General features: G+C 41.3%; 1 long non-coding RNA gene across 1 annotated transcript in view; it reads left to right on the forward strand.

Annotated features, from left to right (window-relative positions):
* LOC147728133 (uncharacterized) overlaps positions 1 to 22,810 on the forward strand; it is a 91,535-nt gene that overhangs the window by 28,497 nt on the left and 40,228 nt on the right. Inside the window, exon 3 of the long non-coding RNA XR_015309363.1 lies at positions 2,789 to 2,905. This is a non-coding gene — a long non-coding RNA (uncharacterized LOC147728133). The remainder of the gene's footprint in view (positions 1 to 2,788; positions 2,906 to 22,810) is intronic.

Below are 22,810 nucleotides of genomic sequence, written 5' to 3' on the forward strand. Positions count from 1 at the left end.
TGTGTACCTACACACTGAACATTGTACATACACAAATGCACACAGTGTACAACCCCTCCCTAAACAGTACTCGCGTGTGCGCACACACACACACACACACACACACACACACCCACACACACACACACACACACAAACACACGGTGATAACGCTAGGCGAGACCTAAAGACAGCCCTACTCGTGGTGCTCTGCAGGGGCAACTGTCTGCAGAGTCGACAAGGACAGCTTTCAGTGGGCGATGGCTGTACTGTGTACTCCGGATTACACTGGCTCGATAGGGGTAAATCTCGGACAGGGCACAATTATTGTGTGTAATAAAGGACAACACACGGACACAACCACGTTGTCAAATTAAGTGCTGCAATATGCTACATTATGTGCACTATTTTGGCACGTTATGTAGTCCCTGCCGCATAATTTGGGACTGTACTGTTCATTCATGCCATTGGCCTCGGTTATACGGTAACCCCAATAGGCCCTCATTAAAGCCTCCTCCAACATGCCCACATATTTATTTGGTAAAGTGATATCCTTTTAGATAATATTCACCCAGGTAGGTTAAAGTATTGCTGTGAAGATTGGGTTGGACGATGAATACCCTGCTCGCCTGGGTGAAGGGTCAATGACCCCAACGACCTCTGCACTTTAAGAAAAGGGAGTCTGAGGACCAAAACTAAGGCATCACTAGCTGAATGCCAAAAAGTTTCACCGATTAGGAAGTGGAGACTGTTAGCTCTGTCAAGACCACGCTAGTGACGTGTACAAACGGGGGTGTCCCACTCCAGAAACACACTGTTTATTAATTTGTCTACTGGAGGACCATGAAGCGATGACCAAAGTCCTGTGAAGTAAAACAAAATTACAGGGAGAAATATGGGTGCATTGCAAGCGGCGTGTCTGGGAAACCCGGACTCGAATCCCAGCTCGCATATTGAAACCAATAGTGTGATCCTGGTCAACCACTTCATCTCACCTAGCAGTCTGTTTTATTAGGCAATTTTGGGAGCATTTAGAAGATTCTGCGTGTGCCATAAAAATGCATAGTCTCCAAGAGAGGAAAATCGCTAATTCTATTATTGTGCAAGTAAAAAAACCTCTTGCTTTGAGTCTGGCAACCCTATCAGGGCCCTTGACTGTATAGCTAAGTTTACGTTTAGAAATTGTTATATTAAAAGATGCTGACTGCCCTGCAAAAATGTTATATAATGCACCAATCCTAAAAACATGTTGAATGACTGAACTACAATTTCCTAGAGTCCTATACCTTTAGAAATGACCAGTTACGTGATCACGCTTCTTGTTACAGCTCCATGCAGGCGTAGTGCCTAGAGGCAATACACTTTCTGCTTCTTACTCCCATCCGAGACTTGGATTCGAGACATATTGGTCGCACATCGACTTCTGCAGCAGGTGGGTGGATCACTAAAGGCATTTCACTCTGGGAGCTGCTTTATATAGCGCCTCGCGGCTTTCGGTGCTAATCACGCTCCGACATTTGAAGATTAGCGACTTAAGGTTATTAAGATTTGTGTACGAGGTGCTTAGAGTACCTGAGATCATGACCTCCGAAATGTTTGTGTAAAATTATTTGAAAAAGCATCACGCAGAGGGTTTAAGGGGACTGAACGAGCTGTGCATTCCACCCTCGCACACAGACCTTGATCACATGGATTGACTGACTACCTGAGCTGATACTCCATGCCCCAACAGATGTGATACATAGTGCCTTGCAGGTCTTACCTGAGGAAGGTGAGGAGTTTGCCGGTCTCCTTGTTTCACGCTGTGGTCGCCGAATCCCCATCTCCTGCCCTCAAACCTGCATGCCCCCCACTCTAGAACCTGTGGTGTGCACAGCAGTGGACATTAGCTGCAATAACCACCCAGTGTCCTGGTGTGCACAGTCGTGCACTTTATTATCAGCAGTCTAGAAGAATGTCATCAAGCCAGAAGCGCTATAATGCCGGCTGTCGCTTCCAGCGGGGCTCTATCACCCCTCATTCGCCTTCGCTAATCAAAGACTCGGTTCGCCCTTTTTGATGATGTGCACTGTTGGTGCCCTTCATCTCGTTTCTTAAACAACTCATGTTTGTCCACTTCCGCCCCCCACCATGCTGCACAAAGCGCTGTGCGACCTTTTGGACGGTCCATCCGCACTGGGTCGTCTGCTTCACAGCTGTCATGAAGCACTTTCTTATCTTTAGGGGGGGCATCTGTTTCTAATTAGCATGGCCGTGCTAAGGCCTTGCTAATTAGAAATGAATGGCCCTCCTAAAAATAAGAAAGTGCTTCACGACAGCTGTGAAGCACACGAGCCAGTCCGGATGGGCCGTCCAAAAGGGAGAAAGGGCAGTGGCCCAAAAGCATCCTTTTCAATGGGAAGCCAGCGTTTAGCATAAACGCTGACGCAACTGAATAAAAATGATGGGCGAGGCTTCAAGTCCTCTTCTAAAATCTCCTCTCTCACTTTCGGTCTCACCAAGCGTGCAGCGCATGCGCTGCAACGCTAGGTAAGACCTAAAAAAGATTGGGGCTTGTGTAGGTGACATAGATTGTCTTATGAAAACTTTTTACAGGTTCTTTCACAAGTATTGTCAGAGCAATTCATCTTCTGTATGGCCAAGAGATCTATTCAACCATATGAAATGGGGGTACCAGGAATGAGCTCTATGGCGCAATCGTACTGCTAATGAGGAAGCAAAGTATTAGTTCCTTTTTTACTGAATACGTCACTATAGTCTCTATGAGCTGCAAGAATATCTGATGGCTCATTTGCCTCCTCTTCTCTAGAGCTTTTCAAAGACGCTGGCCCTGGAGGAAGAATAGCCAGACACTCAGGGATTAACTTGTCTTTTCAGACTTTCTCAAGCAACAATTCTCTGAACAGTAGCTGAAAGTAAATATGAGGTAAGGATTAGTCTAATCAATTATGGTGGTTGCATGACCTCACAACATATGCCTTTACCATGTGTATATATATATATATACCCGGTCGCCAGACATTTTAACAAGGTACACGCAAAAATGCTTCTCTTTTAACTTATTTTGTTATAGACTGTGTACCTCCACAAAGGAGAGGTGGTGATAGGGAGGTTTTATTGAGAAAACTGGAGATTAGACATATAATTTTACTTGACACTAAGATTCCAAATGGGCTCAATACCAGCGATGATTGTTACACGTATTTATAGGCTTCCATTCTCCAATAATTATTATCGTTACTGTATGAGATGGATATAAACCTAGTATAAATACTGAACATAAATTTGTTAATGAACTTTATGCTTTTTTTCCCCCTCTGTATAAGTCCTCCACACATCTGGTATTAAATGAATTTTAACATCGATTACATGTTTTTAAAATTCACTGGTAGCACTTTATAGTTTTACATAATGAAGGTTTGCTATTTTAGTATTTATCATTGCGTATTTTGCACTAAGGGGTCTTGCCCACTTGGGCGCTATTATCTGTTGTTTTACAACAAAGCCGATTTGCACAACAGACCCTACTCTGAATCAGTATTGTATGCCCACTTGGGCTCTATTGTTGCCAACTTTGGAAATTACTTTTATGGTTTCTTTCGAAAAATGGCATTGCATTCTGATCTATTTTAATTGTTGCAGCTAAATTTTGCACACGGTAAAAATACGCACATTCAACAGTATTGGGTGGTAAAAGTGATTATTTATTGTTTTAAAGGCACATTATATAAAATAATTGTTTTTATCTCTGTCAATAATTACCCCCATTCCTGGTTATTTGTATTTTAGATTTTAATTAATCTAAAGTATGTGATACCTTGCTACTGTTTGCACATACAATTTTTACAGCATTTGTTTGTTTAAATTGAGAGTTGCACAACGCATTCAAAATAGCATTATGTTATTAAATGTTGAAGTATGTCTTCACTTTTCATTATGTAAATGAACACTGTGCACTTTAAATAAGGGTCATCAGCCCCATGTCTGTGTCATGTGATCAAGGCTTGTAAAAGCCGAAACGCGTCATGTCGGACTGGTGTTGGGTCGCACAATAAACTGAAAACCTGCACTATCTATGGGTCCTGCCTCGTCATTCAAGGTACTAACTTGTTTCTGACGTCTGTGCTTACCGAATATATATATATATATATATATATATATATATATATATATATATATATATATATATATATATATATATATATATATTCAAACACTTGTTTGGCGTTTGCTCCAGCCACCCTCAGCAGCGGGCTTCCCGGCGGGATCGCCACTCCCCAAATATCCACACACTCCTGGTAGTTCAAAGCTCATAAATCAGCAATACACCAGAGCCGGGGCCCAAATGTTCGTTCAAAGTGCTATATATTTATTGGCACACGGACAAACCCTACGCGTTTCGAAGCTTGCGCCTCTTGCTCACGGGTAAAATGTTTTGGTGCCCATTCCTTATTTAAAGTGATACAGACATGGTTTTCGTACACGTGATCACAATGAAACATAGAAAAGTTACTTTGTTGCATTCATGGTTTTCCGTATCGTATCAAGAGGTTGCAAATAATAATACACACATTTCCTCATTGGAACAAACGTAAAAATAAACTCCTGTCACGATAAACAATAAAGTAACATTTGCAGAGCATGATATTTCATGAACATTTTTGTTATTTCAATGCGCGCTATTCAAACGTGAAATGTTTCCCGGATGAAAAAGTGATGACAAGGTTCATGAATTTAAAAAAATTAAAGGTGTCTCGCCCCAGTGGGCATAATTATCCAATTCCTTTTGTAAAGAAAAACAGTCCATAGTTCATGCTTGTTGGGGCAAGATATCAACAAGCATGAACTATGGACTGTTTGGGCCCCGGCTCTGGTGTATTGCTGATTTATGAGCTTTGAACTACCAGGAGTGTGTGGATATATATATATATGCGCATACAAACAGTTCCGGTAACTTGCCAGTTCCGCTCGCGGGTGGGTCGAGGTAGGGCTCCCTGTCACCCTATATATTCAAAACAAGTTCCCATACTTGCAAAAAGAACGTACTCGACACTCCAAAATTGCTGGTGCACGTAGAAATTTAATGGCAGAAAACAACGCGTTTCACCTCTCGGCTTGATCACGTTTCAGCCGTGAAAACCCAACAGTGTCCTTTTAATTTGTTTATTAAACAGAGAAATAGGACTATCCCATTGTGACAAAACAAACAGTGCAGATTTGTGGCGGCCATTACTGACTGGTGTAATATATTGTTTCACTTAATAGTGTGTGAGAATGTGGATGCAAAGCCCAGATTATATATGTATCTTTAACATACAATAACCTTAATGTTTTTGAGACATTCTATGAAATTCGGTTAAATCAACATTGTAAAAGGACATTATAAGTGGGTTGCCGAATGTCATGCTGTTGCATCTAAAAACTCTGTCAATCATTGGAAAAATACACATAATTGCAATTACGTCCTAGTTGACAATAGATGATTATTGATGAATTTAATAATCATCTATTGTCAACTGGGACGTAATTGCAATTATATATATACATATATTTTTTTAAATTTAACACTGATTTCTTTTCTTTCTTTCCTAGGTCCCCCACCACCTAAACTTACCCATGCCTCCCTTTACCACTCCCTAGTCCCTACCTCTAAACCCTAAACTCAATATCTTTTTTTTTACTTTTATGGGGCAGAAAACCTTGACCCCCGCTCTTAAATTAATTATTTACCTTAATTTGCCATTACCCACCCCTAAAACCCCAAATGACCGTTATCACCCTTTACCACTACCCACACCAAAAACCTAAAATTGCCTAACAACCCTTTATCACTACACACCTCTTAACCCTAAAATTAACCTCCCCTTCCAATACTACTACCCACCCGTAAACCCAAAACTTACCCTTACCAGCCTTTACCACTACTTACACTATATATATATATATATATATATATATATATATATATATATATAGCCAAATCACAGTCTTCTTTCAGCAGAGGAGAGATAGCAGCCTGACAGTTTTCGGAGTCAGAGCATTATCATATGCAGGGTACGCAGTCACTGAACTATGTCCCCATAATCAGACTGTGTTTGCCTCACCAGCGGCATGATTTGGCTAACATCCTTCTGCACACAGAGATTTTAATATATTGCGAGCCAAATGGGGCAAAGTAAAACAGGCAGAGTGAGTACTACCTAGAACCCGCAGTCCTCTCTTTATGACCACATGTATCCTCCAAAGGGAGTTGATGTGTGAACTTTTAAAATCCCTGCTTGTGTTGCTCTGTCACACAAAGCTGGCATTGAGGAAGGCGAAGTAAGCTGAAACACGTCTGCCAGGTGTTACAGCAGTGGTGAACTTTCAGCAAAGCAAGATATGTCCAGATGGTGAAAATAAAGCTTTTCTTAATTGTACCTGAGCATGTGTCAGCCCAATTTACGAGTAAGCGGGATTGGTGGAATATATATATATACGTCGTTGCTATACAGTTGTGAATAAAGATGCTGTGGTCTCCGCTACTGTGGCCTCTTCTCTTTCTTCGGAGGAGTTTCTTGTGATATATATATATATCAAAACAAAACCCTTTCAGGTATAGAGTGATGCATAAATTGTGCAAAAAAGAAGGAGAGAACTCTGGGTAGTTCTCAAGTTCAGGTGGAAAGCAGCTCCCGTTAGAGCACTCTCAACACCAGGGACACTCTAGATCTGCTCACCTCGAATTAGAGCAAAACACTGTGTCAGGGGTTGCTTTTATTCATTTCAGGTTGGTTGAGTTGGTATTTTACCAATTCAAAGCTGTAATACTGTGCCTGGAGTGATAAATGGCTTTTGTCATTTTACAGCTCGGCAAGGACAGCGCTGTGCTTGTCCTATGCCTAAAGACTTTGCTGTAGAAATGGCAAAAGACTTTGTCCTTTTCTATCTCGGCGTGGATGGCACTGAGCAAATCCTATGCTTAAATACTTTGATAGAAAAACAGACATTTGAGGTGAGCAGATCTAGAGTGTCGCTGATGTTGAGAGTGCTCCAACAGGAGCTGCTTTCCACCTAAACTTGAGAACTACCCAGAGTTCTCTCCTTCTTTTTTGCATAATTTATGCATCACTCTGTATCTGAAATGGTTTTGTTTTGACTTATACTGGGTGCTCCCTTGTTTCTGGACAAAGCTATACCTCTCTGAAGAGCTCTAATTAGAGTGAAACACTGGGCCCGATTCACAGAACTAACTTAAGACAAAGTCCTAAACTTACTACCATTTTCGTATTCACAGAAGGCACTTACTCATTTTGGTATTCACAGAAGACACTTACTCATTTCGGTATTCACAGAAGTTAGGAGTCCTAACTGTAGGACTCCTAAATGCCTTCTGTGAATATATTGATGAATACTTTGTATACTCTGTCCTTTACAAAGAAATACCGCACTCCAGGATCATGGTCACACAATTATTGTATTGGTATCAATGGGAACGCGTTCTGACTACAAGGTCTTTTTCAAAGCCAGTTTGCACAAACAAAAAAACACAATTTTATCGTATTGACATTAAGTGTCAAGGAAGACAGACAACACACTTCCTGCTCATGATTGGCATAGAAGACAGACTCACTACACAACCTGTTTTTTCTCAGGATAAACAATTGTTAAAAATGAGCACAATTAATGATATTTCATTGATTTGTGCAAGGTCAACAGGCATAAGCACATTTAGACATGCCTTTCTACTATAAATTGTTTCTCAAATTGATATCAATGATATAACACATATAATGATATAACACATCAACAGTTTCACATAAAATCGCAATCCATGTTACAATTGTTTAGGAGCCTGAATGTGAAATCGTGTTACGGTGTTTAGCTGCACTAGAACCTCTTTACTGCTTGTTCTCACAGTCACCAACATTTCCGGCCAAGTGTCCATGTAAATTAACTACCACCCCACTCTTAGCAAACACCACAAAATAATGCCTAGAGTCATCAGTCAGTCATGCATGGTACACTTAAAATACAAAAAAGAAAGGATATTGCAGAACAGGAAAGAGATTTCTATCCTTCGTGAGTTGTGGATACCCTGCAATGAAATAAACAACAACAACAAAGGGGGACACTGCAACTTTATTGAAGCCAAATCTAAGAGACGCTTTTCTGCATTTACTGCCTTTAACAATCTTTCTTGCTATTGGTCGCCATTTTGATTGCACTGTTTAGTCCCTTCCTCCAAACAACCTCCTTTGGTTCCGGGGGGTATGCTGGCCACAACATTACCAAACCCAGTGCAGTCTGCCGTCATGGCCAAATTTCAGGTGGTGTATGGTAGAGCGCTACTGCAAGGCGCTCGTATCATTTCAACTTTCTCCTTTCTTCCAAAGATGCTCAGTGTTTTGGCTCCTTAGAGTGTTCATTAAACCGGGAGTTTTTAGTGCGAGCACATGCAATACCGCCTTCTACAGATAAAGCAGCTTAGAATAAATATTATTGTTTTGTGCAGGACTTGAGAGCAGTGAACAAAGATGTCAAACCTAACTTTCCTGTAGTTCCCAGTCCCTCTGCCATACTATCATGCATTTCTACTTCTACAAGTTGGTTTACAGTCCGAGATCTATACTTCTTTTTCTTCTCCATTCCTATTCACCAAGAGAGTCAATACTCTTTTGCATACCGATTCGGCAGAGGCATCTTTTCCCAAACCCTTAAGAAAGACCACTCAGGAACAAAGCAAGGTTGACTTGATTTATCTGCTCACTAAGGGCTAGATGTAGGTATATAATTTTTACCGATTCTAAAATACAGAATTTTACTGATTCAGTATTTTAGAATCGGTAAATCTGATGTAGGTAAATATTCTGTATTTTTTACCGAATCGGTAAGATTCAGTAATTACCGAATCAGTATTAACCAATTCGGTAATTGCCATTCATTCCTATGGGCCTGGAGGTCCATAGGAATGAATGTCAATTACCGAATTGGTAATTAACGATTCGGTCAATACCGAATAATTCAAGGGTGGCAGGGTGGCACTTTGACACCCTGTTGCACCCCTGATTAGGGCTTGTGTGCCATGTGGCACACATACATGCCCTAAGGGCATGTATGTGTGCCATATAGCACAGGTGTGCATGCACAGATTTGCATATACACAGGTAATCGTTATTTACCACCAACTAATAGCCCTGTAGCACTGTTTACAGTGCCACCTACATCTCAAAATACAGATTCGGTAATTTTACCAAATCGGTAAATTTACCGATTCGGTAAATTTACAGATTCAGTAAAATTACGATTCAGTAAAATTACCGAATCTGGATTTTAAGATGCCCTAAATCTCAGTATCCAAATACCGGTCGGTAACGACCAATTAGCCAGTAACCAGTTAGCGACAGCTAGTAGGAGATAGCGACCATCTTGGGCCCGCTTTGCATGTCAGTGATATTTATCACTAATGACATGCAAAGTGGGCGTGCCAAGATGTTAGCGACTGGAAACAGTCGCTAACATCGCTATCTCCTATTACCAACTTTTGGAGATATTCGCGCTAAGCGCGAATATCTCCAAAAGCTAACACCTGCCCCTTGCCAGTTCTTAGCCATGTTATCCAATGGTAGGTGGATAACATGGCTAAGAGCAGTAGCTCGGTAATGCATGAATATTGCTGACTTTTCAGCGATATTCATGCATTTCGGCCGATTTTTATCGCTTAGGAGATATACCTTGATAATAGCAAGGTTCCTAAGCGATAACAATCGCCTTAGCTCGGCGATAAAAATATCGCCGCTAAACCAACATAGCGATAATTTTCGCTAGTTGTTGGTAATATGCCCCTATGTCTCTTAAAATTACAATTGTTAAGTGTACTGTACACTATTCCTCTCAAGATGAAGTAGCCCAGGGTAAGGCATTTGCTGACGATACCACTAAGGAAACTGCACTGTCTCCAAATCCATCTGAGGATGAAAAGCTGTCATGGACCACAATGAACCGTAAAAGGGACCCTGATGGTGTGTGGCAGTATGAAAGAATGAACGAATTAATTAATTAATGAAGATGATTTGTATAGCAAGCAGCTGCTCCAAGGAATATCCCAGCACTGCAAGAGTTTGCAGACCACAGCCAGTTAAGATTACACAACCAGCAGGTTTTAGATAGCTTCGGAAACTGCATGTCAGTGCTAGTGCTTTGAAGATTTGCAGGCAGCTTTTTCTAGGCTAGCATGGAGAAGAATCAACCTCCTAGCAGGCCGGAACTTCAGGACCACAAACAAAACAGCATGTGATGAGTGTAGTACTCTTAAAGGAAGATAAGGGGTGAACCTGTCAGATAGAAACTGAGAATAGGAACCACAGAAGGCCCTGTGAGCCAGTAAAAGAGCTTTGTAAAGAATTCTGGGGCATATTACCAAGCAATAGCGATAATTATCGCTATTGCCTGGTTAGCGATAAAAATGTATCGCCGAGCTTCGACGATTTTTATCGCAGATAAACCTTGCTATTAGCAACGTTTATCTCTGAAACGATAAAAATCGGCCGAAATGCATGAATATCGCTGTAAAGTCAGCGATATTCATGCATTACCGAGTGAATGCTCTTAGCCATGTTATCCACCTCCCATTGGATAACATGGCTAAGAACTGCTCAGGGCAGGTGTTAGCTTTCAGAGATATTCGCGCTTAGCGCAAATATCTCCAAAAGTTGGTAATAGGAGATAGCGATGTTAGCGACTGTTTCCAGTCGCTAACATCTTGGCACGCCCAGTTTGCATGTCATTAGTGATACATTTCTCTGACATGCAAAGCGGGGCCCAAGATGGTTGCAATCTCCTACTAGCTGTCGCTAACTGGTGTTAGCTACAGCTAGGTAATAGGGAGATACTTTTATCTCCGCTTTCTTGGCTTTTAAAGCCAAAAAAGCTGAGATAAATCCCTTGATAATATGCCCCTCTCTTCTTGACCGGCAGCCAAGTCGGATGCTGTGAGAAAGATTTGTGTCAGGGGATTTTAAGAATCGAACACACAGCTGCATTCTGTACAACTTTCAGACATTTTGGAGATCCAGAAACAAAAAATTGTCATAATCCATTCTAAAAGCAATTTGTGCATGTGCCACTAATATCTGAGTGTGCAACTGGAAAAGAAAAAGTCATTGTTGGTTACGACCGCATCACAGGTGTTCCATTGGGCCTGGAGACACAGCCAAAGTGCTAATAAGTACCGACCCTCCGGCGGAGGTCCAGGGTATTTTGTCCTCTGTAGACAGGAGTACAAACGGAGAGGAAATACCTCTTACATATATCAGCACCATAGCGCGTGCTTCACATACAGGGCACTGATAATCACATAGATCCCTGTAACACCCCCACACATAGTTCCTGAAGAAAGCCAGTTTAATAAAAAGGCCTGGCTGAAACTAGTCGACCACACTGGACGTGGGAGACCATAAGTCAACCCCTAAATGTCCCAAGCCTTTGTTTTTAACCTCTGCCTGGGGCCCACCAATAAAGTAACCGTTAGGGACCCCAAGGACAGAATTTTTAAATCTCACGCAACACACCTGCACAGGACACTCACCTTCCAAAAAACAAGCTCCGCAGTAATCTGGCGTCGCAGCACACCTGAGGCTCACTCAGTGCCTCAGGTGGGGCCCGATGATGAAGCATGCCACCAACTAGGTTGGTGGGTGAGGGCCTTCATACTAAACCAAATGGTTTCCCATGCAGACACATAGCATACAGACATAGCTACTTCTCTTTGATTAACCACTATATCCCAGGGGAAACGAACTAGTTCCTCTCTCTCTCGCCTTGATTAACAGAATATATATACACACACATTGGCACTCCAGGGTGAAAGATTGAGTCAACTACTTTTATTCAGAAATCGTATTCCAATGCATTTCGGCACTCCTACACCTTTGTCAAGGTGAGTAAACAGTGAACAGTTGCTTCTCTGGCTCTTATTTTTAGTCCTGCAGATTTTTGGATTTTTCAGATTATAATAAAACATAAGGATACACAAAAACAGATTGACATTGCGTGAATGAATAGGGTGGTTCAGATTTATGATATCAATAAAAATAGGCTTGTTTTGATAATTGTTAGTGTGACAACAGATCCGCACCAGGTACAAAAATTAAAATATCATTATGATATAGGGACAGGAGCCAAGATAGTGGTCATAAAGATATAGAAACTAACAAATCCTAATGTACCACCCAATATGGCTCTTTACAGTGCCAGACTAACAGTGGACTGAGCGGGCTGTGAACAGCGTAACTAAACTAAATGGGAAACATCCTAGATGAAGGGAGAATAAGGAGGAATGAGGCATTGGAAGAGGAGGGAGGGGCAATAAAGGAAATGGAGCGGACAGCTAAGAGGACAGAGAAGAGAAAGAAGACAGAAAAGACGTACCGATTCCATCTAAGAATGACCTTGATACTATACTAGAGTCGTATGGGTCAGAACGTTGTCCTGAGGGGACAACCGGCTTTCTGCCCGGTGTGGATAAAGGCATCTAGTATTTCCCATATCTGCTGTGAAGTGATGAGGTTGCCAATGCACTTGGATTGGACTAAGTGTGTGCTCTTTATATAAGTTACCCATGCCCACCAGGGTCTGTATTACACAAAGTGCCCCGGGGGTGCAGAGGGCGTTTGTTCACATTTTGCGCGACCCCAGGTCACTTTGGTATTACAGAAGGGCCCGCAGAGGCTTTTGCAGCCCTTTCTGTAATACAGATAGCATTGGCGCACATACAGCGTCAGCACTTTCTCAAGAGAGCGTACCCTCATTTGCATGCAAGTGAGGAAATCCTTTGCTTCTGCGCCGTGACGTATTATAGATGCTGACGCAGAGGCACAGAAGCTGTCAGAAGGCGCACTGACAGTGTGCCACCTAAAAGGTGGTGCACTCTCAGTGGACCCCCTGGTTGCAGACCTCTAGAGGGAGGAAAGGGGGTCCTAGGGACCACCCAGACATCCCCTTGCAGGCTGGTGCAGTTACTCACTGCACTCGCCTGCAAAGGGATCTTTAATCCCCTTCAAAAGTGCAGACGTGTTGGCACCTGCACAGTGAAACACTGAGCTGCTGCTTCAAAACCGCTTAGTTTTTCACCTGAATGCGCTGTCCTGTGGGCAGCGCGAGTAAAGGGCTGCCCTGGGGGCAGCGCATTCTATGTAATAGGGCACACAAGTTTTAAGGTGCTCCTGGTGCAAAAAGGGAAAGTGCGCCCTATACATAGTAGGGCCCTGGGTGTGGTACGATATATTATATGGGGACTTACAGTCTAGTAGGATTACTTTCAATGAAGTAGTGATTAGTACATCAAGAAAGGCAAAATCCAAATCTGGGAGGTCAATTGGATAGGGGATGCAAGTGGCCCGAGAATGTTTGTTGGGAAGTCCATAACAATAGTAGTGTTGAATATTTTACTTAATTGACTGGTGATGTATGGATTGTTTAGCCCTGGATAGAGCCAGCAAGATCCCTTATTTGGCCTACATTAAAACAATGTTCACTAGACTAGGGCGCCCTGAGCTTTATTCCTCCCCTGATTGTATCAAGAGAGAGGACGTGAGTTAGACAAAAATGGCTCTTTTAAATATGTTTGTTTTAGAAAGAGAGGAGCAGGAATTGAAAAAACCTCTTGTAAAAGCTAACTATGTATTAGTAACCTCTCCTGCACTCGATCCCTACCTAAAATTAGTAACTAGACTTTTCCACCGGTATCTCTTGATTAGATTTCGTTTCAATCTAATTCATTTAACACTGGGTTTGTTTCTGACATGAGGTAAACCAGAAATTTCGAACCCCTGCAAGTGTGATAACTTTTCTGTACAAGACACTTTACATTTTATTATGTTCTGCGAGCACTACTCAGAGATTAGGAAAAAAAATGTGTTGCCTATTCTGAGAGAGGCGGGATTCATACAGGTCAGGTAAGACAGCTCGGATAAATTTTTTCTCTTTCAAGCCCAGTGTGGCTCGTCAGTACTAAAATGAGACTAGACACGTGTGTGTGTCTGACCGTACCGGGAGGGGATCCAAAATTAAAGTTAGAACTGGTTCAAAGTACAATCCCTCTGTGGATTTATCGAACTGTAGCTCGGTATCCCTCCTCTGTGTATTCCCGGTCGCCGTGTTCCAAGGAAATTTTTTTTTTTTTATATGAGCTGTCTTACTTGTCGCTCTAAACCCGGAACAAGGGTTTTCTTGATGTAAAGGATATTGAACATTCATCTGCGCATACACAGGATCCCTCTACCAACGATATTCACTTTTCGCATCGACCCTTAGATGCTTGGGTCTATCTACCAGCCCTGAAGAGTCGTGTTGACTCCACTTTTGAACACGACGAAACACGTGTCGGCTGAATGTGGATCCAATAAACGTCCTTTGAAAAGGAATAGAAACACAAAGATCTGCTTCTGTTTGCTACCTACTTGTTGTTACTGTTTATTGCATTTTTTACACTGTATTGTGGTTGCGAGAGCTTTGCTTCCTATAGTTTGTGAAAGTCTTTCAGATTTTCTTTGAACGGTTTAGGGTTTTCCCGTTCGCTCTTCACGCACCACGCCTTAGATACCTATTCCCTACGGAGCGTAACGTAGACTCTAGGTAGAGCGCCCAGTATATCTGAAGTTCTTTCAAACCCTACCAGCTGTTTTTTCCATTCATACAGGTCAGGCCTGCCCTCATTTATCTGCAGATGCTAAGTAGTGCTCGTGATATATTCCATGTTGCAAGTTTTTTAGTGGCTGCAGTGAGGATTAAGACAAAGAGTTTATGTGCCCCGAATATCCCTGTCTGATTTTTAATTGTATTAGAGGGTGATCCTATGAATAATTTTGTGATCTGTTCCCCTGCCAATTATGAATAATTTAGATGAATTTTAAAGCTTTTAATGTTAAATGTCTTTTGTATACTTGATATGAATTGTTTGTACCTGTGTCTTTTTATGATTTTAAATAATCGAATAAAAGTGTTTTGACTGACTGACTGACTGGTGATGTAGCTACAATAAGAGGACAGGGCAGCACAAGAGAAACACGTGTTCTAGGTCACCATATGGTGCATTACATGACCGGCAATTATCAGAATCTACCAGTTTGAGTTTGAAAAGCTTGCCCAGGGTACAGTGCAGAAAATGAGCTGCAAAGAACTTTGTTTGGCTAAGTGAAGGAATCAGATTATTTTGTAGTAGATGAGGGCAGATTTTGGTACACACATCATGTGGTATGTCAGATTTCAGCGCCAGGAAACTTATGGTGACAGAGCACTATACAAAATCCCCTTAAGATAAGATAAGATTTGACTTTACTAGCAAGGTAAGATAGCCATTTAATCTGCAAGGCAGAAGGACTTGAAGGGGAAACATTGCCCTATAATTTATAAATAGAGGCCATGTGGCCTCCAGATAGTATGGATTTAAGTGAGGAGAAAAAAGGTGGCCCAGTTTGTAAAGGAAGTCACAAAAGTCTAATTAGCGAGGTTATGTTTTGCTTGGAGTGTTGCAAAGGTCGAAGGTTCTGCATTTTCAAAGAAGTCTTCTACATTGGCGAGGCCTGTGTTTGTCCAATATGGGCCATTTCTGGAAGATTCTGCAAACTGAAGCTTTTTTTATGTCATAGAGAAATAGAGTAAGACTTATTATTATTAGAAGAAATGGTTATGGCTGGTATTAATATAACTGCCCTCATATCCATAAAAATCTTATTGGAGTGCACGCATGAATGCTGGGACATAGCCAAATTTGCTTCTTGTGGGAGGGGGAGGCAGATAAGCCTTTCTATTTCAAGAAAAAGAGGAGCTTTGAGAGGATCCAGATCCGGCCAGCGTGTGCCCTGAGCAGCCCAAAAGGAAGTTTGGCATTTAAACCAATGCGGCAGGTTACAACCTGCCCCTTTACAGTTAGTCCTTAGTTTATTAAGGCTGATTCTGGCTTTCTCACGAGACCAAAGTAACTTAAAGATAGCTCTGCCAGTGGACAAGAAAAATTCCTGCGAAAGGTGGACAGGGAGCATACTAGCCAGGAACTTAACGTATGGACGTAACTGTCTCCAGCCTACCTCTCCATTAAATATGTTTGGATGACCATGTATAAATAAGGTTTTTATCTTTTTTGATTGTCTTGAACTCGTTCCGGGTTATAGATTCAGACAGATCATTGCAAAACCAGATGCCCAAATATTTAATGTACTTGGCTTGCCACGAAAAGTCAGAGCTCCCCAAACAAGAGGAGTGACAGTGTACATTTAACTGTAAGACTTCTGTTTTATCCCTATTGAGAGACTAACCTGAACATTTGGAAAATACATTGATTATATTTATAATTGCAGGAATCGCAATCTCTGGTGCCTCTGTCATATCGTCAGTGTATGCAGCCGTTTTGAAAGTCGACTTGCCAAATTGTATTCCAGCAATTTCTGTTGATTCACTTAGCATTATTACTAGAGGGTCAATGGCAAGAAGGAAGAGTAGGGGGCTGAGTGGGCAGCCTTGTTGCAGAGTCTATGGGGCAGGTAATGCTTCATTAATTCTAATCCTAGCTCAGGGGCTGGCATATTGGGCCATAGCCATTCTAATGTAAAAGTCACCTAGATTGTATTGGTGTAGAGTGGCCTCTAGGTGTGGCCAGGAGACCTTGTCAAAGGCTTTCTCTGTGTCTAACACTATTGCTGGTGCTTCAGAAGAATCCACCAAAGATGTTTTCTCATTAACATGACAAAACATGTGTAAGGTGTCACATGCTAACCTACCCTTTATGAAACCCATTTTAGAGGTGTGGACTCATCTAGTAATCAGGGGGCAAGGCGGGTGGGAAGTATTTTAGCCTACATTATAGTCTCTGCTGATAAGTGTGATCAGTCTGAAACTCTTTGAACCAGAGTGGTCCTTCCCTTCTTTGGTATAACCAAAAGGGTTGCTTCCGAAGCTGTACCGGACACCTTCCCTGAGGAGGCGAAGTAGTTCAGCATTTCTTCCAAAGGGGCAATGAGCATGGCAGCAAAGGTTTTTATGAAATATGATAGGGAGGCCTTTGGTCTTAGGGCCTTGCCGGAAAAAATTAGTTTAATTGCCTTCAGAATTTCAAGTTTTTAAATTAATTTATTGAGATTGTGGTTTTTAGCTGCAGGGATGGATTTTATTGGCAGGCTTTGGAGGAATTTGCGACTGATGTCTCTAGGAGTGGATAAAGAGGGGGGTGTGTAGTTTGGCGTAGAATTGCTGAAAGACATTAGGAATTTCCTTCGTTTTGGCTGTGTTCTACTTGAAGATCTTTTATGTTTGAGATAGTGGATGGATTCTTTCTAAATTTCAGAAAGGTCGCCAGAGACTTTGCTGCCTTGTTCAGATAAGTTTTTTACCTTTTTGAACGTGGACCCACAAGTGTGCACGCTTACTACTGATTGGTTTGTGCTCAGACTTAAGTCATTTTAAGGTTATTAAAGTAGATGGGTCTTTCGAGTGTCTGTATGTTATTTTATTGGACATAATCTCTGTCGCTAACTTGTCTAATGAGTTTTTGATCTCTTTATTTCTTTTTGCCATGCTACTTATGCCTTGACCCGTAAAAACACATTTAAGTATGTCCCATAGTGTGACAGCTGAGGAAACTGAGATCCTGACCGAACTGGGGTGGCATAGTGAGCACAAGAACAATAGATTAAACCTAGATATCTAGACTGGGGGTGAGTAGTTGAAAAGTTGCTGCACTCCATTCATCATATTTTGTTTTCTATGTTAGCCCCAAGTGGCCAAGGGTATGCCTCGCTGTTACACTGGATGCAAGCTAGCTAGCTAGCAATGCTTGTTTCTGATCCAGGGAGGATCTGGCCTGGCAGTTCGGGCTGGACTGTTCCCATGGGGAGCAGGGTCAAGACTGATTTGAATTTGGCTGGGGGGAAACTGGAATGGCATACGGAGCAAAGCAACTATGGATTTGGGGGGAAACATAAGTTACATTGCAGTGTTTACACCGCAATACCTTTACAACGCGGGTATTCCAACGCAAGTCATTACAATGACTTGAGCTGGATGGCGCTCTAACCTAAGGAATAGTATGATTTAATATTCCAACACCTTCCCTACTGTATGTAGACTGGAGTTGGAATAGGAAATCATACTAATCCTAAATCCAGCGCCCTCCAGCACAAGTCGTTGTAACGACTTGCGTTGTAATGCCTGCATTGTCAGGTATTGCGGTGTAAACACTGCAATGTAAAGTCGTGTATTTGGATTTGGGCCCAGATCTCTGCACTTGGGGTGATTGTTTGACATTTTTCAGCATTCTGCCCATCAGTTGTTCTTTTTGCATTTAACTTCCGTAAAAGTAGCATTTTCAAAATAGCAATTTAAAATTCGACTGACCATTAGATTAGATTTTAAATTGATATTAGTTTCAGTCCTTGAATCATTGTTCTAGCTATTCCTAAACTGAAGTTATGCACTATGGAGACCTTTCTCTGCCAGGACATGTAAAACGTAAGCACACATGGCCTACCTTTTAAATACCATGCACTATGCCTTATGGGCATTCAGGACCTACCTTTGGAGTGAAGGTTTATTTTGCCAGGTCGAAATGGCAGTTTAAAATCTGCCCACTCAGGCTGCTATGGCAGACCTGTAGACATATTTTACTGTGCCACTTTAGTGGGTGGCACAATGAGTCCTGCAGCCCGCTAGCAGCATTTAATTTATAGGCCCTTGGTATATATTGTACCAAATACTAGGGACTTACCAGTAAATTAAATGTGCCAATTAGGTATATGCCACTTTCATGGGGGTTAAAATAAAGAGCTCAAACTGTTTACCACTGGTTAGCAGGAATATAGTGTGCAGAGTCCTATAGCCAACAAAAATTGTTCCAGCTACAGAACGCAAGAAATCTGGGGGAATACCACACAAAGATGCCTATTTTTTTAAAGACTGTTTTTAATACATTTTGCACTAATAAAGACAAACAGGGTGTCAGACATATCAACCATTTGCTGTAGTATTTCTGTCTTCTGACATTGCGAGCGACATATGAGTTGGTGTTGTTGAGGCTAACCTTTGTAAGCAGGTAGAGCATAATAACAATGAAATCAAAAGTCGTCAACATAAAAGCTTCATGCAAGAAATGAAACAACCAAAGTAATATAGATACAAAACTAGGTATCAGCATTCGAGTCTCAATATTCTCTGAATGTTTCAACCCATCGTCGAAATGTACCCCACAATGAGAAAACAACTTAGATCTTTGCCCTATCATCTTGCACTAGAACAATGCGAATGACACTAGCAGGCCCTATAGTTACTACGGTTTGCAATCGAAACCCTGCGAGTCGTTGGGGTCCTCTCCACCAGGGGAAGAGAGCTCCCAGACTTACTCAGGTCACAGATCCCATTCTCATGCAAAATCAAGGCAGTGTTCCTCGGCCTAGTGATATGGACCCTTGAGTTCTCGAATACATGCAAAAGTGGGCCAATATCCTCTCTAATTTCACCATTTTGTCTTGTATCAAGGCCGTTAACTTTTGCATAGAGTATACACCCCAGATCTTATCCACCACACTGTTATAGGTAGAGCCTCTGTTGACTTCCAAAACTGAACACTAGTCAGTCTTGTGGCTGTAAGTAAATGGGTGAGGAGCTTACCTAACGGGGTCTTTGTGGGGTATTCAGAGTGCTTCCCCCTAGTGCCCAAACACAACGTCTGCGGGTTCAACACTTGCCTGAAATTAGTCACTTCTTAGATTGTTGTTACAATAGTTTTCCAATAAGCCTGTATTATTTCACAGCCCTACCAAAAGATGGTCATTTCTAACACTGCCTGAGACACAAAGAGACACAAAGAGCCACATTGAATGTTAATTTAGGTGCATTACCAAAAGTAGCCACTAGAAGCCATTCACACCAAAAATTAAATAAAGTTATCGGCAAACCGCTCTACCTTACATTAGCTGGTAGAGGAGAGAGGTGTAAGATACCTTGCCGCCTCGTACACTCAAATGTTCCCATATGCCCATATTCCACAGGGAGGCAGGCATCCCTTTTCCTCTGCTTCAAGCCTGCAATTAAGAGTCCAGTAACAACTTTGTCAAAAGTTTCACAAGTTTGTCCTGTATACCCCACAGTTCCCAAACCTCTAGTTGATCTGAGGTTTCCCTAAAGAGAGACAGAAATCTCTATTCTACATCTTTAGTGTCACTGCTAAAGACTAGTACCACTGGACCTGCATGTTCCTTTTTCCAAGGTGGCCTTTTTGTCTCTGTCTTTCTCTGTGAGCCACAGGATGACAGCTTGCCTGACCCGTGAAGAAGCAGATCCAAGGAATGTCTTGGGGACAAGGACGAGCAGGATACAAAGCTTCAATCTTCTCCCAGGCAGTCATCAAATACTAGTTAGACATAATCTCCTCTTCCTTCTTTGTCCTTTTTAAGTCCAGTGATTTTCTATGTTGCATGTGTTAGGAGCTCCAAGAAATAGTAGTACCCTAGCATTGTTTGGTGGAGAACTCTTAGCATGTCCATGCTTACTGTTCACATTGTGGTCTTCTCTGCAGTTCTGCCAACATTTGGTCAAAAGAATCAAAGAAATCTCTATTTTAGTGAATTTCAAGATGGCAGGATGCTCTTTTAAATCTCATAGCGCTACTGGCTTATTATAAGAAGGTGCTTCTATTTTCATAGCAATAAATAAAGATGTTAAACTTTTCATTTAATAAATAAATAAATGGAGCCAACCTAGGAAGAGGCTTATTTTAAAGGCCGGCCTACTCTATAGGGCCTACCCATAGACCTAATTTTGTAGAATGCTTTGGTATACTACAATAGTACTACTAACATACTATAAAAATGCTATTCACTAACCTACATGTGGAGGTCAAGGCTTATGCTTCTTCTATGTGAAACGGGCAGAGATCTGTGTCCTGACTGCGGAGATCTTAATACACGTAGGTATACGTTTTAATTATAAATGTGGGAGGGGCACTGGTAGTGGCTGGAAAATGGGCAATATATACAAATAAATGTATTGGTTAGGGAGGAATATGGAGGACTTTGAGAGGGCTAGGAAGGGGTTTAGGAAAGGACACCCACCCACCCGCAAAAGAGTAAGCCCGTTGCTATGCACTTCTATGGTTACTACAGCCAAAAAGGCCCCAAAACGTAGTTTAACTTTTCAAAAATATAAATACAATACATTTAATAATAGAAAATATATAAACAACATCTAGATTCGTTTAGTATAAAATATGTTATTAATATTTTTAAATTTAAACACTAATGTAACCTTTTTTTAAAAAATAAAAAATAATTACATACATTTATTTTCACTCTATACATAACTTTCAATCATTTTGACTACATAATAGATATATATATATATATGCATGTTATCCTTTAGGTGGGATTTATTTAAGTCCTAAGAAAAATATTTTAAATATAATTTAATATAGTGAAATGTTTAATTAAAAATTAAGTAGATTTATTTTGTTCTAAATTTAAAATACATTTTGTAAACTAATTTACATATACTTATCTTAAAGTTTTTGCAAACTTCAATAAACTTTTAAACAATTCCCTATGCTCATACATACGGAGATCTCTGCCCCGTGGCAGAGATCTCTGCCTACGTGTGAAAACTTACAAGTAGTAACTTTACAATCCTAAATTAGGATCTCCACAAATTGAAGGGGTATTGAGGGGGAGGGACAGGTGAGGTGACGCTGTTGAGTAACTTTCCACTGTTAAATGTTGAATAGTAAAAAGTGGTAATGTTACTCAAACGAGCAAGAGAAAACGTGCCTTCGTAGATTTGCTCATTACCTACGCGAATATCCCCAACATCAGTGCTTTAAATGGGCCGGTACTTTCCGGCACGGAGTACCGGCACTTTTTTATTTTGAGGAGCAGAGTACCGGCACTTCTCAAGAGAAATGCAATACCTTTAATTGGACAGTACCGGCACTTCTCGGAAACAAGCAGGTACTCTGCTACAGAGTACCTGCACTTTTATTTTCCCATTTCAAGCACTGCCCAACATGTCTAGCCTAATATAATACATTTCAGAGTTCCTTTATGTGCTTATGTGAAACATTTTCAAGTCTTTTTTTCATTGCCATATTCCTGTCTTTCTTCTTTTCTTTCTTCTTTATTTGAAAACAGAGCTTAATTACGCAAAGCAATCTGTTCATGTATAAACCTGTGCATAATTATTTTGAGCACTGTACAGTGTTGCTGTCCCTGCTGAGATATGTTTACTTGTGGAGATCTATGAGGTCTGCCTGGGCCCCCACGATGAATTATTACTAATGGTCCTTCATGCCCTACTCTCAGTATGAGAGCAGTGTCATGTGTTTCATACCACTTAGAACAACTGTCTAAATAATTCGCAATTCTGAAAAGTAATAAATAAACAAGAACAAGGGGACAAAACTGATCCTTGTGTGCTTCACAATTCAACATTTGCTACAGGGCTCATTTGGCATTAATTCTGTATGCTCACTGGAGCAGAATTTGGGCAATGCAGGGGCAGTGTTTAAGTTAAGGGGAAGTTATGTACCTTTATCTAACACCCATATATTAGGCGACACCTCAGGATTATTTCCGATGACCAGCAATAGTTTTCATTGCATTAAAGGTTGGTGCCAGTGGTTGCCAAAGAGATGGGTGAAGCTAGAAATACCCTTATGGTTGACGCTCTTGTGGGGTTCCAGGGCTCGGGTTAGATGATTGTAGTATTGTTTTGAGGAACACCTTTCCAGATAGAGGTCACTTTAAGGCCTTTTTAATCCTATAATCTCTTGAGTGAAGGCTTTGTGGTTTTTCTAAAGTCTCTTCGAGGTTTGCAG

The sequence above is a fragment of the Lissotriton vulgaris genome, chromosome 3_1 (genome assembly GCF_964263255.1).
Source record: "Lissotriton vulgaris chromosome 3_1, aLisVul1.2, whole genome shotgun sequence".
Taxonomy (NCBI): Eukaryota; Metazoa; Chordata; class Amphibia; order Caudata; family Salamandridae; genus Lissotriton; species Lissotriton vulgaris.